Below are 15,487 nucleotides of genomic sequence, written 5' to 3'. Positions count from 1 at the left end.
AAAAGTCTGAATGTTATTGGCTGTTGAATGGTCCTTATATAGGCCTTTGCTCAAGTTCTCAGTGCAATAAACCCTATGAAATATCATCCAAGGGCCAGGATTGCTTCTTACATAAGATATAAAGATAAATGGTCTATCTTACAACGGTTGGATAGGGTAAACGGTGAAAAAACTGAAGTAAAAACAAAAGAAAGCTGTTGTGACAGTGACAGGCCTGACTCCTCCTTTGGCTATTATTGTGGATAGGCTTGGTCGTTATTGCAAGTTGATTTTGTGCTCTAGGTGTTATCTGATGCTGTACGAAACAAGGCCAAACGTCTCCTGATATTACTTTCCCAATTGTCTGGCCAAATGAGGAAATAAACTTTATCCGGAATCACATGTGTTTGGTTGGTGCATTGCTGGCCCGGCCTAGCTCCTTGGTTTAGTTTTTATGGTTTAATTAAAAAGAGTTTCAGCTAGCCATGATGGCTTCTGCTGGTAGGACTGGTGCTGGCTGGTTTGGTCACCTGGATCATGGCTCAAAATTGTTGTAGCCTGACCCTTACTACAGGTGTATATATGATTGTAAGATTTATTATAATCAATGATTGAAAATTTTGCATTTGGTGGGAAAACAATAATTTAGGGTTAGAACAACATAAAAAGTAGATGGTTCTTAAGAGTGAATCTTAACCATTCATTTGTAAATAAATTATTAGATAATATTCAATATTAAATCATGGTCATTCATCCTATGACTGACCAATCATAAAGAAAGCCACGGATCACCGAATGGTACAACCTTTATAAGCGTTTTTTGTTGTGAATAAGATCTACTAAAACATAATTACTCTCTCTCTCTCTCTCTCTCTCTCTCTCTAACTTCTCTCTATTATACTTTCTTCATCTCCTCCTTTTTATTTAACTTCTCTCTTTGTATTACTTTACCATCTTTTTTAATCGTATGACTTAAATTCTCTACTTCTTTTCTAGTTTATTATTTTAATTTGTGTTCTTAAGTATTATATCCTTTTATTTTATTTATTGTTAATTACTTTTACATAACGCATTTTTTAATTGTAATCACGGTTCACCAAAGATCACCATCTTAATTATAGATATTAGGGACTTAACACAAATTATCCACTCTAAAACATAACCATTGTTTTGTGCATTTACTTTTTTCTCTCTATCTTCACTCTAAAAAAAAACTCATCCGAAAGTTTGCAAATGAAAAACCTTAATGATTTGTTAATGGAATCATTGAGCTTTTCAGAAGAACAAGTTCCCACACTTCGTGAACAAGAGTTGAGAGCGATGAAGATAATGATCATTGGGCTTTATGTTTTTTTATTAATAAATTTAAATTAATATAGCTTTGTTTAGGAAGTTGTTTTTTAATTAATATGTTTAGGAAATGACATTGTATCCTTTAATATTCCAATACAATGAGTTAGTTTTTACTTAATTTAATATAATAACTTTTTTTAGCAAATGAAAATTAAAGATAGTTACGTTTTAGTTACGTTTGTAACTTTATCTCATAGTAACAAGATTTTTTGTTTCAACACTTTGCTTACTTTTTCTTCAAACAGCCTTTCCATAGTCATGTCTTCTTTTTCAAATACTTCCAAAAACTACCCAATTATGGGGATGAAGTTTCTCAATCAACCTTGCTATCATTGTGGACGGATTGCAGTAATAAAAATTTTCGGATCCGCAAGCAACCCACGAAAAGCTTACTTTAAATGTCAAGAATGTAATATATTTGTTAGTTGGTTAACGGAGAATCATATTATTCATACTCGAAAGCTAGATATGAAGAATTGTTATGAAGAGGAAGATGGGTCAAGTGGTGTTGAAGGGAAAAATGAAGACATTCTTAAGTTGAAGAAAGAAATTGTTGAATTATCAAATGTTGTCAAGTTTTATGTTAAGTTCGTTGGTTTTATGTTAATGTTATTTGTAGTAGCTTTCATCTAGAAGTTTTAGTTTTCTGGGTATTGTGAAATAAAATGAGATTTGCAAAAAAAAAAAACTGATTTGAACATGCGCTACGATTGTGACCTTGAACCAAAATGCAGGTACACTTTTGTTTTTTAAGTTTATCTTAATATTATCATTTCATTTAAGTAACATTGTAATGGTTTTATCTACTATACTCCCTTTATTTTTAGTTTGAATTAATTGTTAAATACAATAATTAAAAAATAACTTCCTAAATAAAATATACTTCGTATTATATTAATGAATATTTATTAAAATACAACTCATTGTATTGGAAGATTAAAGGACAATTTGTTATTTCCTAAACATATTAGTTACAAAACAACTTCCTAAACAAAAATATATTAATTTAAATTTATTAACTAAAAACGAACTCTTGGTTTTTAGTTAGGTTAAATTTGGTTTATATAGTATTTTGTAAGGATTAGAAGGTTGGTTTGTATTATACTATGGATCTATGATTATCAACTAGCCATTTTCCATTTGAACTCATCATGAGTCAAGTTATTTTTTTATTTTAATTAACGTTCTTCATTCAAAACCGAACCGTAATTTGCGATGTGGGATGACTAAATTTAAGCCAAAAAAAACTCTAGCACAGGATTCGAACACGAGCCGCTACTAAAGCGAGTAACAAGCGCACCACTACACCAAGATCTTATACTGTTACACTTTCATTCCAAAAAGTATATTACCACATTTTCACTATGGCCCCCACCATTTATATTACCAAATATAAATAAGCAAAAAAATATTGTCCAATAATAAGTAGGATTTTAAAAGTAAAAAATATTAACTGAATGTATAAAATATTAATCATGATAAACTTAACGAAAAATAAATTAAATTTAAAATTTTAATCAGTGTGTATAAAAATAGCATTTTTTTACAAAAATATTGATGTCATTGCAAAAAAAAAAATTACAAACAAAAATTAATCAAACACAACATGAGAATAAACTACAAAATTTAAGATGAAATAAATTTAATTACAAAATAACCGCAAATTAACAAAACTACTGTAATCATAAAAAAGTACAAAGAAAAATACGGATAAGGGGCAATTAATATCGTATAAGCAAAGTGCAAATATACGATATACGAAATGTATAAGCTGAAATTTAAATACACACAATATTACTTAAATACTAAAAATAATAATGGTATCATTAATAAATTAGAGCTAAATAAAAAACTAGTTGAAAAGTAATATTAATTAATAAGGTAGGCTCTCTTCAAAAAAATTAACAAGCTAGGCTGTCAATACAGAGAACAATGATTAAAGGGCAATTAATGAAGGAATCTTGGGAATTAATGACTAAAATCAGATTCTTCAAGTTTAACAAGTGGCACATTTTAATTGGTGATGTATGAGAGCCCTCATACACCTATACATCTGGTGTAATTCTACCATCTTCCATTCAAAGTAGACTTGCAAACACCATGTTATTCAACACACTCAGAGAATACAAAACTCTTAATCCAGTGCTATGCTATGTACACATTCAATGTTTAACTCACAAATCTTCAGATACACATCCTATAAATATAGATAGAATTCTTTTCCGTACTATGTATAATTTGTTTCTTTTTGCTATAATCATAAGACAATCATTAAAAATTGTGGGAAAAAAAAGGTAATTTTTCAATTTGTTACGATTACATTTCTAATATTACTTGATTTACAAGTGCGACACGACTAACCAAACTTGAAATATATGTGCAAATATAAACTAAGACATTATATTAAACACCCACTATTTTCTGAATTAGAATTTATAATTCTAATTCTTTTCAGATTTAAAGTATTAAGAATTTTAAATTTAATTTAATTAAATTCCTTTTCGCCTGCCATTTTTATAAATATCATTTATTTAATTTTTATTAAACAGATTTAAATGCGTTTTATTTTATACGTTTTTAGTTTAATATTTCAAATTAAACCCGCTATTGGTTAATTTTTAGTCCGCTTTTATAAATGGACCGACTTTTAATTATATGTCACATTTTTATAAAATGGGAAAACGATTTTGGCCCATCAACGTTTTGGACCGAGTGATAGTAATTTTAATACAAAGCATTTTATACACTTACTTACTTTGTATTTATTAAAACTTATGCGATAATTTTTTTTTACATCCTACCTTTCATTTATTCTTATTTAAAATGGGGGGTTAATTTTAGTTGTTTAAACAGCCATTTTGGCATCAATAGGGTCTAGGGTTGCTAGGGTTTTGTCAAAATTTTATTTGATCTCATCCTTCTTTTCGAGGTTCTATCCCTCGATTTCGATCGTGAGTTAGGTCTTTCTTCCGTTTTCATTTGCTTTTTGCTTTCTAATGCAGGTATAGGAGAATAGTGCGAGGAGGGGCCATCACCGGTACGGGAAGGAACCGCTTGGGGAGGTTACTGAGAATGATCCAATCTCATTTGAATGGGAAGAAGGGGCGGATGGTGGAGAGGACCATGGTAAAATCATGCTGGTAGGGAAATTGTGGGCGTCTAGGGCAACAAATGTTAAAGCCGCGATCGAAACTATGGTCAAATTATGGAATCCAATGCAGCCAATTATGGGAAATATTGTTGATGCGAAGGAGAAAACCTTCGTCTTTCGATTTGGAACGGAGCGTGACAAAGCTAGGGTTTTGGAAGGGCAACCGTGGCACTTCGATAAATTCGTTTATTGCTTCAATGAACCGAATAATGAAGGTAAACTCACCGATGTTTCTCTTACTCATTTTCCTTTATGGGCAAGGGTATATGACCTACCTATAGCGGGTCGTACAAATGCTGTGAATGTTCAACGAATAGGTGACTGTCTGGGTTCGTTCATTAGTTTTGAGGTAGGGCCAAACACGGAGCTTGACAAGGCCATCACGATTCGATATCGGGTGCCCTTGAAAAATGCTATCCCTATCAAGATGAAAACAGGGAAGATGATTGAGTTTAAGGTGAAGTACGAGAGACTACCCCTTTACTGCTACAGGTGTGGTGTTATTGGGCATGGGTAAAAAGACTGCGATGAAGGGCCCTACGAAGAAGATTACCTCAAGTTTAGGGATTGGCTTAGAGTATCCCCTTGGAAGATAGTCAAAACATCCAGGGAGGGAGGAGGGAAGGCCGCGAGAGATCCTAGTAGAAGCTTTGATATGGTGAGAAAGAAGGATGATGAAGCTGACATATCCAAGATGATTGAAAAATTACAAACTATTGCTATCACTCTCCGTCACAAGAAGGAGTGGCAACAGAAGAATGGTGATGGGAGGAGGGAGGTGGTTGTGAGTACGGACAGAGGGGAGGATGACCAAAGGGGTGTTTATCAAGAGAGTATGGGGGGGGGGGAGGAGAGGAGTTGGATGGGATAAATGGCTTCATAATTAGGATAGAGAGCTGACGGAAGATGTAGGGAATCTGGTCAAGGAAGGAGCGGGGGTGAGTGACGGAGTCGAAGAAGGGGGCTGGTATGGAGTTTGCTCAGGGGTTGACTGGAAGGATGGACATTTCATACCATGGATAAGAAGGGGGCGGGAAGAAGGAAGGAGAGATTTCTGCAAAGGCTGGGAAGAGTTGGACGAGACTAACTAGAGGAGGTGCGTGTGGAGGTGAGAGGTCTGAGCAGATGCAGGCCGAGCTGGTGGGAAAAAGAAGGCGTGTTGAGGACGATAGCAGGGACGGTGAGAAGAGGGCAAGGGTTAATGTTGTGTCTGATGGGGGCTTCATAATACCTGAGGCGGTGGTTGAGGTCGCTCAACTCCGTCATGCCCAATGAATATCTTAAGCCTTAACTGTTGGGGCCTGGGTAACCCCGACAGTTTTAGAGCCCTCCGTTCTCTGGTATGGAGGAAAGCCCCAGCCTTAGTGTTCTTATGCGAAACTAAGCTTAGTGGCCGTGAAATGAGGGGAGTGAGGGAGAGATTGGAAGGGTATGATGGGATTGAGGTTGATAGTGTTGGGAGTTTGGGTGGTTTGGCTTTCATGTGAAAAAGGGAGGTTGAGTTTTCTTTTGTGTCGGCGTCTAATCATTACATGGATTTCCATGTAAAGACTAGGGAATGGGTATGGAGTGTGACTGGTGTAACACCCCCATACTCCAAGTGCCTTACCAGGACCACTCAGGTATGAAGATATTACCATCTCGGTTACCCGAGGCATGATATTCATAAGACAATAACGAAACAACTTAAATGGTATAACTTTTAGTGAAAAGTACAACTGAAACCAAATCCCACAATACGGGTACAAGTTCTTAAAACCAACTGTCTACTGAAATACTGAAATGTCATAAAACTAAAAGACTACAGCGGAAGACTTCTATCGTCAGACGGTGGCACCTCTAGCTATCCCAGTACTCAACTCAAACCTGCTCAATTACTGCACACCATCCCCGAATGGATCACCGCAGGTTTACAAAATAACAACCGGGGTCAGTACTAATCACACAACTCAATATATATCATCAATAAGATAAACAGACAGCTTAACCGTCACACACACAACCACACCAATTCCAACAATCTCAATCACCGATTGTCAACTGGACCAGTCTTGCCAGTGGGGGACCGCAGCCGTACCCACCAAATCCCCGCTCCTCATAACGAGCGATGTCCATTAATGTTCACATCCCCTTCCGTGGCGGGTTCCACGAAGGGCGAAACTAGGCTGTGAAGCCACTCCCGCAAGTGACCCCACTCAGCCGAGGACACGCCTCGAGAACCAGAGACAAACAATCACAATCAACAACCGTCACAATACAATTACTATATTATTCAATCAACCACAACACATCAACAATCATCCCATTATGGGACTAAACGAGTTGGAAATCTTACCGGAAAGCACAACTATCGGACGGTCTCTACAAATTTGAATCAAAAAGCTTCTTCTACGAACCCTCCTCCTATCATACAACATACAAATGCTACCAAATCACAAACTACTCAAAAACCCCAAATCCCTAGAGTAGAGTTTAACCAACTTAAAGGAAAGACAACAAAAAGGGTACATAGATCTTACCCTTGACGCAAGAATCTCAACGGTATAACAAACGATGAAAACCGACCTTCCAAACTCCGGGATTTGCTAACAATGCGATTAAGATGATGAACGTACTTGCTTTCTCTCTTTGACAGTAAATTAGGTTTTGCAAAAGTGTTTAACATAATGACGAAAAAGATTATATATCTTAATCGCATAATTAACAAAACCCGAGAAAACCTCCCCGTAAACCGGCTACTCGATCGAGTACCCAAGGTACTCGATCGAGTACCCCCTTACTCGATCGAGTATCCTAGTTACTCGATCGAGTACCCAACAGGTCAGAAACTATTTTAAAACGCAACTCACCCTTATTCGACAGAGTAAGGCCTACTCGATAGAGTACCCAAAGACTCATAAATACAGATTATTACAGTCTTCCCTCCTTAAAAAGAACTTCGTCCCCGAATTTCAAACCACTACTAAACAAAGGTACTCCCTCAACACTTCCGACTCAACAACCAAAACAAAACTCAACATAAAACGTGTTATTAACCCAACTCATCCCGACACACATACCGACATAACATAAAAAAAGGGTATGAAACTCTTAAAAACTCGTCGCGATCATCTCCTACCCCCCTAAAAGAAACAAGGTTACGTCCCCGTAACCATACATACCTGATCAAAAAGAAAAGGGTAACGCTCTTTCATAGCTTCCTCTGGCTCCCAGGTAGCTTCCTCAGTCTCGTGGTTAGACCAAAGGATCTTAAGCAAAACTGTCTCACCACTCCTGGTCTTCCTAACCTTTCGGTCAAGAATCTGCTTAGGCACCTCAAGATATGATAAGGACTCATCTAGCTCTAAGTTCTCTGCCTCTAACACATGTGACGGGTCACTCACATACTTCCGCAGCTGCGATACATGAAACACATTATGCACTCTCTCTAGCGCAACTGGTAAAGCCAGACGATATGCAACTTCCCCAACTCGCTCTAAGATCTCATAAGGCCCGATAAACTTCTGACTTAGCTTGCCTTTCTTCCCAAATCTCATAACTCCACGCATAGGAGACACTTTCAAAAGAACCTTGTCCCCCACTTGAAACTCTATGTCCCGGCGATGTAGATCTACATAACTCTTTTGCCTATCCTGAGCTGCCCTCATCCGTTCCCTGATCATCTTAATCTGTTCCATCATCTCATGCACCATCTCTGGTCCTAAAACCACTGCCTCAGCACTATCGTCCCAACAAATCGGACTCCTACATCTCCTCCCATACGAAGCCTCTAACGGTGCCATACCAATACTAGTGTGATAGTTGTTATTGTAAGAGAATTCTATCAAGTCCAACCTCTGTTCCCAGATACCACCAAAATCCATCACACAAGTTCGCAACATATCCTCAAGAGTCTTGATTGTTCTCTCAGTCTGTCCGTCTGTCGTAGGATGAAATGCTGTACTCATCTTCAAAGTTGTTCCCAACGATTCCTGCAACTCTTTCCAAAACCTTGATATAAATCTCGCATCTCTGTCAGACACTATGTCCTTAGGGACTCCATGCAACTTAATCACGTTCTATCGATAGGCCATAGCCAATTGTGCTTTAGTCCATGTATCTTTCATTGGAACAAAGTGAGCTTACTTGGTCAGTCGATCCACTATTACCCAAATCATGTTATTACCTTGTTGACTCTTTGGCAAACCCACGATAAAATCCATGGAAATGGATTCCCACTTCCACTCAGTCCGTCAAAGATGAATCTTACCTTGTGGTCGTCATTTGTTCTCCCTTAACTCTCGGCATGTCAAACAACGGGCCACAAACTCGATTGTCTCTTTCTTCATCCCAGGCCACCAAAACGTGTTCTTCAAATCCTTATATAGCTTGTCACCACCTGGATGTCTTTGAATACGGTGTGCAATGTGCCTCTGTCATGATAGTCTTTTTCAACTCCTCATCATTAGGAACACACCACCTACCGTCAAACCTCAAACTACCATCTGTGTGAATGGAGAATCGAGACACTGTCCCTTTCTCTACTCCACTCTCCACTCCACTATCTTAGGATCCAACGCCGCTTACTTGAATGTCATCATAAAACTCAAGCCGCCTTTGTCATATCACCCATGGCATCTCCTTTATGCATCATATGTATCCCAAATCTCGCTACCTCATCTCTCAACCTCATCAAAGATAGAGAGCTGCATACGAGAATGTACACTCTTCCTACTCAAAGCATCAGCAACTACATTGGCCTTCCCTTCATGGTAGATAATTTCCATGTCATAATCGCCAATAAGCTCCATCCACCTCCTCTGTCTCATGTTCAACTCCTTTTGAGTGAAAATATACTTGAGACTCTTGTGATTAGAAAATACCTTAAAGATTGCTCCATAAAGGTAATGTCTCCATATCTTGAGAGCAAACACCACTGCACCCAACTCCAGATCATGAGTAGGGTAGTTCTCCTCATAAGGCTTCAATTGGCTATAAGCATAAGCAATCACTTTACCGTTCTGCATCAACACACATCCCAACCCGTTATTTGAGGCATCTGTATAAACCTCAAAGTTCTCGATCCCTTCAGGTAATGCTAAGACAGGAGCTGTGGTCAAACGCTTCTTTAACGTTTGGAACGCCATCTCTCAACTCTCATCCCAACGAAACCTGTTCTCTTTCTCATCAACGCTGTCATAGGTCTAGCTATCTTGGAGAAATCTTTCACGAACCGTCTGTAGTACCCAGCTAAACCCAGAAAACTCCTGATCTCAACAACATTCTTTGGTGCTTCCCACTTTGTCACTGCCTCAATCTTCGCCGGATCCACAGCTACTCCCTCCTTAGAGATCACATGCCCCAGAAAAGCAACTTTCTCTAACCAGAACTCACACTTGGATAACTTAGCATATAGCTCATGCTCCCTCAAAGTCTGCAACACGATCCTCAGATGCTCCTCATGCTCCTCCTTAGTCTTAGAGTGGACTAAGATTTCATCGATAAACACCACTACAAACTTGTCCAAAAACTGTCTAAAGATCCTATTCATCAAATCCATAAACACTGCCGGTGCATTAGACAACCCAAACGGCATCACCACATACTCATAATGGCCATACCTCGACGTGAAAGCTGTCTTTGGTATGTCCACCTCTCTAATATTCACCTGATGGTACCCCGACCTCAGATCGATCTTGAAAAAGACCGATGCACCACTCAACTGATCAAACAGGTCATCTATCCTTGGCAAAGGATACTTGTTCTTCACCGTCACTCGGTTCAGCTCCCTGTAATCTATGCACAACCTCAAACTCCCATCTTTCTTCTTCACGAAAAGAACTGGTGCTCCCCACGGCGATACACTAGGTCTAATATATCCCTTCTCTATCAGATCATCCAACTGTTTTCTTATCTCCTCCATCTCCTTAGGACCCATACGGTACGGTGCCTTAGAGATTGGCTCCGTCCCTGGTTTCAACTCTACTGTGAAATCTATCTCTCTTCTCGGCGGCAACCCCGGAATCTCCACTGGAAACACATCCTCAAACTCTCCCACCACCGGTATCTGATCAACTGTCGGACTCTTTATCCGGTCATCTCTCACATGGCACAAGATCAAAGGACATCCCTTCCTCAGGTAAGACTTCAAAGTGATAGATGCAATCAACTTAACTTTGGGTTTGACTAGAAACCCACGATAAGACACACTAACGTCCTTAGGACCTCTTAAAGACACTTTCTTTTGATGACAGTCTATCTTAGCTTTATACTTTCCCAGCCAATCCATCCCAACTATCATCTCAAAACCGTCAAAAGGAAACTCTAGTAAGTCTACAGGGAAATCAACTTGCGCAACTATCATAGGTACATCCCTATATAACCTCCCACAAGATACAGACTCACCCGAAGGTATAAAAACTTGCTCACTTACAGACTCATATACCCTCAAACCCAACCGTTTAACATGACTCGAAGATACAAACGACTGAGAAGCCCCCGAATCAAACAAAACAAAGGTATGAATACCATTAACAACAAAAATCTAGGTGATAACGTGTGCATCCTCCTCACCGCTTTCTTCTCCATCATGAATAACTTTCCATCGGTCTTCTCGTCCACCTCCCGGACAAGATCGGGTGATGTGGTCGGCTTAGCAACCGACCCTTGATTGTTGTTGTTGTTCGTTGGTGGTTTCTGATAAGAATTACCGCCGTTGCGGTTGCCTCAACTCTGGTAGCTCTGACTTCCCCGGTTTGGCCATGACCCAGCCGGTCTATTGCTCGCATAGCTCTGCGCAGGTCTCTGGAAAGTTCCCGGTGCACTTGCGCACTCATGGCTCTTGTGGCCTACACCACCACAACTATAACAGGTCACTCCCCAACTACCACAAACACTTCCACGGCCACGCCCAAAGGAAGCCCCATCACCGAACCCTAACCCAGAAGAAAACCCATTAGACTGATTGTGGTTGCCTTTCTTGTGATTAGATTGGCCACCACCCTCGCTCTCAGACTTCCTTTTCTCACCACCTGACCTCTCCGAGCCATCTCCACCAACCTCTCGGCTCTCCGGCCCCTCTCATAAGCTTCCTTAACATCGTAAGGACTCCCACGGGTAACTTATCCATAATCTTAGGGGTCAACCCCCTCTCAAACCTCGCTAAATTCTCCTCACTCAAACCCATATCCTCAAGATACCTAGACTTGTCATTGAATCGCTGTAGTACTCGACCCACGAGACATCTCGGCGGTCATCTTAAAACTGTCAAACTCTTCCCTCAACTTACTCCTCATATGCTCCGGTACAAACTCTTTTCTCATAGCCCTACGAAACTCTTCCGAAGGTATAGCAGGTAAACCTTGGTTCACATACAACTCCTTAGCACTCACTTTCACCGTTTCCCACCACTTACCTGCTGCCTCCCTCAGATAGAATGCAGCCTGTTCCACTCTCATCTCATCAGGACAGTGAACCAAATCTAATATGTTCTCCATCTCTCTAAGCCAGCTATCAAGAAGGTTCGGCTCCCCAACTCCCTTGTACTCTTTCGGGTTAAACCTCGCTATATAGAGGCTGATTTTAGAGTGATCAACCTCTTTTTCCTTATCCTTATCCTTATCTTTCCCCATAGTCTTTAAAGCCTCAGTAAGAGCATCCTGATGCTCCAACATCTTAACGATGTCATCTATCTTCATAAGCTTAGCTCTCGCATACAACGCATTCTTCTTGGGCGGCATCTTGAAACTATAACAAAAAAAGGGGTGGATATAAACATACGCGCCAAAACCTCAAAACACGAAAACAAGCTGCCCAGACCCTACTCGACCGAGTTCCCAAATATACTTGATCGAGTAACAGACTACTCGATCGAGTGCCCACTATACTCGATCGAGTGCCCCAACCTCAGACCCCAAACAGACCTTCTGATCTCTAACATACTCGACCGAGTAGCTAGACTACTCGGTCGAGTGACCCCCTACTCGATCGAGTGCCCGAGGTACTCGATCGAGTGCCCAAGGACACGATTCTGGACTCAAAATCGTTAAAAACGCAGCCGATCAAGTCATAACTAAGCATATAATGCTACGCATCTTTTCATACGATCTACGAAATCATTATATCATGTTATTAAACGCCACATTGTAAACACCCAACATGTTTTCGTTCCAACTACAATTCTACATATATCATCAACCTTTCTTTCACATTCCCAACTTCCTACCGCAAACACCCAACAGTTACACACACTTCATCACATTCACACACCAGCTAACCAAACAACGCATTCGACCTTGACATACACCCCCCATGTGACCGGTTCAAAATTGTAGGGCGAGTTCGCGACTTCAGGACATATCCCAAGCCTTTGCATTAGCTCCTACAACCTTTACCCCAGGTTCATTTTAATTGACTCCCTATGTTCATTAGGTTCATTGGTTACAGTTTTCAGGATCGTCTCTCTGATACCATTTGTAACACCCCCATACTCCAAGTGCCTTACCAGGACCACTCATGTATGAAGATATTACCATCTCGGTTACCCGAGGCATGATATTCATAAGACAATAACGAAACAACTTAAATGGTATAACTTTTAGTGAAAAGTACAACTGAAACCAAATCCCACAATACGGGTACAAGTTCTTAAAACCAACTGTCTACTGAAATACTGAAATGTCATAAAACTAACAGACTATAGCGGAAGACTTCTATCGTCAGACGGTGGCACCTCCCGACTATCCCAAAAGACTCAACTCAAACTCGCTTCATTCTCGCTCACCATCCCCGAATGGATCACCGCAGTTTACAAAACAACAACCGGGGTCAGTACTAATCACACAACTCAATATATATCATCAATAAGATAAACAGACAACTTAAGCGTCACACACACAACCACACCAATTCCAACAATCTCAATCACCGACTGTCCACTGGACCAGTCCTGCCAGTGGGAGACCGCAGCCGTACCCACAAAATCCCCGCCTCTCATAACGAGCGATAACCCTGTCCATTAATGTGCAAATCCCCTTCCGTGGCGGTGTCCACGAAGGGCAAAACTAGGGCGTGAAGCCACTCCCGCAAGTGACCCCACTCAGCCGAGGACACGCCTCGAAAACCAGAGACAAACAATCACAATCAACAACCGTCACAATACAATTACTATATTACTCAATCAACCACAACACATCAACAATCATCCCATTATGGGACTAATACTGAGTAGGAAATCCTACCTGGAAAGCACAACTATCAGACGGTCTTTACAGCTGAATCAAAAAGCTTCTTCTACGAACCCTCCTCCTATCAGACAACATACAAATGCTACCAAATCACAAACTACTCAAAAACCCCCAAATCCCTTGATTAGGGTTTAACCAACTTAAAGGAAAGACAATAAAAAGGGTACAGAGATCTTACCCTTGACGCAAGGATCTCAACGGTATAACAAACGATGAAAACCGACCTTCCAAACTCCGGGATTTGCTAACAATGCGATTAAGATGATGAACGTACTTGCTTTCTCTCTTTGACAGTAAATTAGGTTTTGCAAAAGTGTTTAGCATAATGACGAAAAAGGTTATATATCTTAATCGCATAATTAACAAAACCCGAGAAAAACTCCCCGTAAACCGGCTACTCGATCGAGTACCCAAGGTACTCGATCGAGTACCCCCTTACTCGATCGAGTATCCTAGTTACTCGATCGAGTACCCAACAGGACAGAAAATATTTTAAAATGCAACTCACCCTTACTCGACAGAGTAAGGCCTACTCGATAGAGTACCCAAAGACTCATAAATACGGAGTATTACAACTGGGTTTTATGGTTGGCCTTCGGTGACGGATCGAAATTTGTCCTGGGAGTTATTAAGGGTTCTTGCTCGACAGTCCTTGCTACCATGGGTGTGTATTGGGGACTTCAACAAGATTTTGTTTTCGACAAAAATGAAAGGTGGGAGCCGTCATCAATGGCAAATGAATAACTTCCAAGCGGCGGTGGATGACTGTGGTTTGCGTGACATCTCCTGGGAGGGGTATAATTTCTCTATCGATAACGAGCACGTGGGGGATGACAATAGCCAATGTATGCTTGATAGGACAATGTGCTCTAATGAGTGGCTCGAAATTTTTCCTTATGCTAAATTGTTTTACTTGGAGCAGGAATGGTCGGATAAGCGCCAATTAAGCTGAGCCTTAATCATAAGGAGATGTCGACAGGGGCCGGAAGAGCTTTCGAGTGATGCATGTATTTTATATAAGGTTTTCACCTCATTTTTACACGCATTTCTGTACTATTTTACGTGGCATTTGGCTACAAATACCCCCAAATTGTCTACTTTGGTTTGTCTTGTGTAAATTACAGGTATAGACCAAAGAGGAGATAAATCGAGCCCAAACTCCCCACTTTTGCATAAATTTATGGAGAACAAGGAGCCGGAGCTTGGAATCTATCACTCTGAAGACGCATGAACTGATTTCAGAAGGTGTCGAAGTGCCTCGTGTGCTAAAATAGCTCGATCGACCATTTATCTAGTCGATCGAATGCTTTATACCATGAAGATTACTCGATCGAGTTGTTTATCTACTCGATCGAGCAGGCCACAATAAGGAGTTACTCGATCGAGTAGTATTTCTACTCGATCGAGGGAAATTTTGCTTTGTTTACTCGATTAAGCGGTTTTATTCCACTCGATCGAGTGGTTTGCCTTGTATTTGTATTTTTCTGCCTAGCTTTGTATGGGCTTTTGTAATTAGACTTTGGATTAGGTTTAAGGAGGAGATTTTCGTGTGCTACTCAGAGGTGTAGACTGCGTAACTCTTCCTCACTTACCTCTCCTTTATCTTACTCACTGCTTCCCTCTTCTTTACTCTTTGCTACTCAGATTCGGATTTTGTAATCGGTATTATTTTTCCTTTTTAATTTCTTAATCATAATTGCTATTTGAATTCTTCTTTTCTGTTATTGCTTTCATGATTGTTATATTCGGTCCCTCTACTTTCATTATTATCATGTTTAAT

This window comes from Silene latifolia, chromosome Y (genome assembly GCF_048544455.1).
Source record: "Silene latifolia isolate original U9 population chromosome Y, ASM4854445v1, whole genome shotgun sequence".
NCBI classification, from domain to species: domain Eukaryota; kingdom Viridiplantae; phylum Streptophyta; class Magnoliopsida; order Caryophyllales; family Caryophyllaceae; genus Silene; species Silene latifolia.
Note: the sequence above shows the minus strand (reverse complement) of the source record.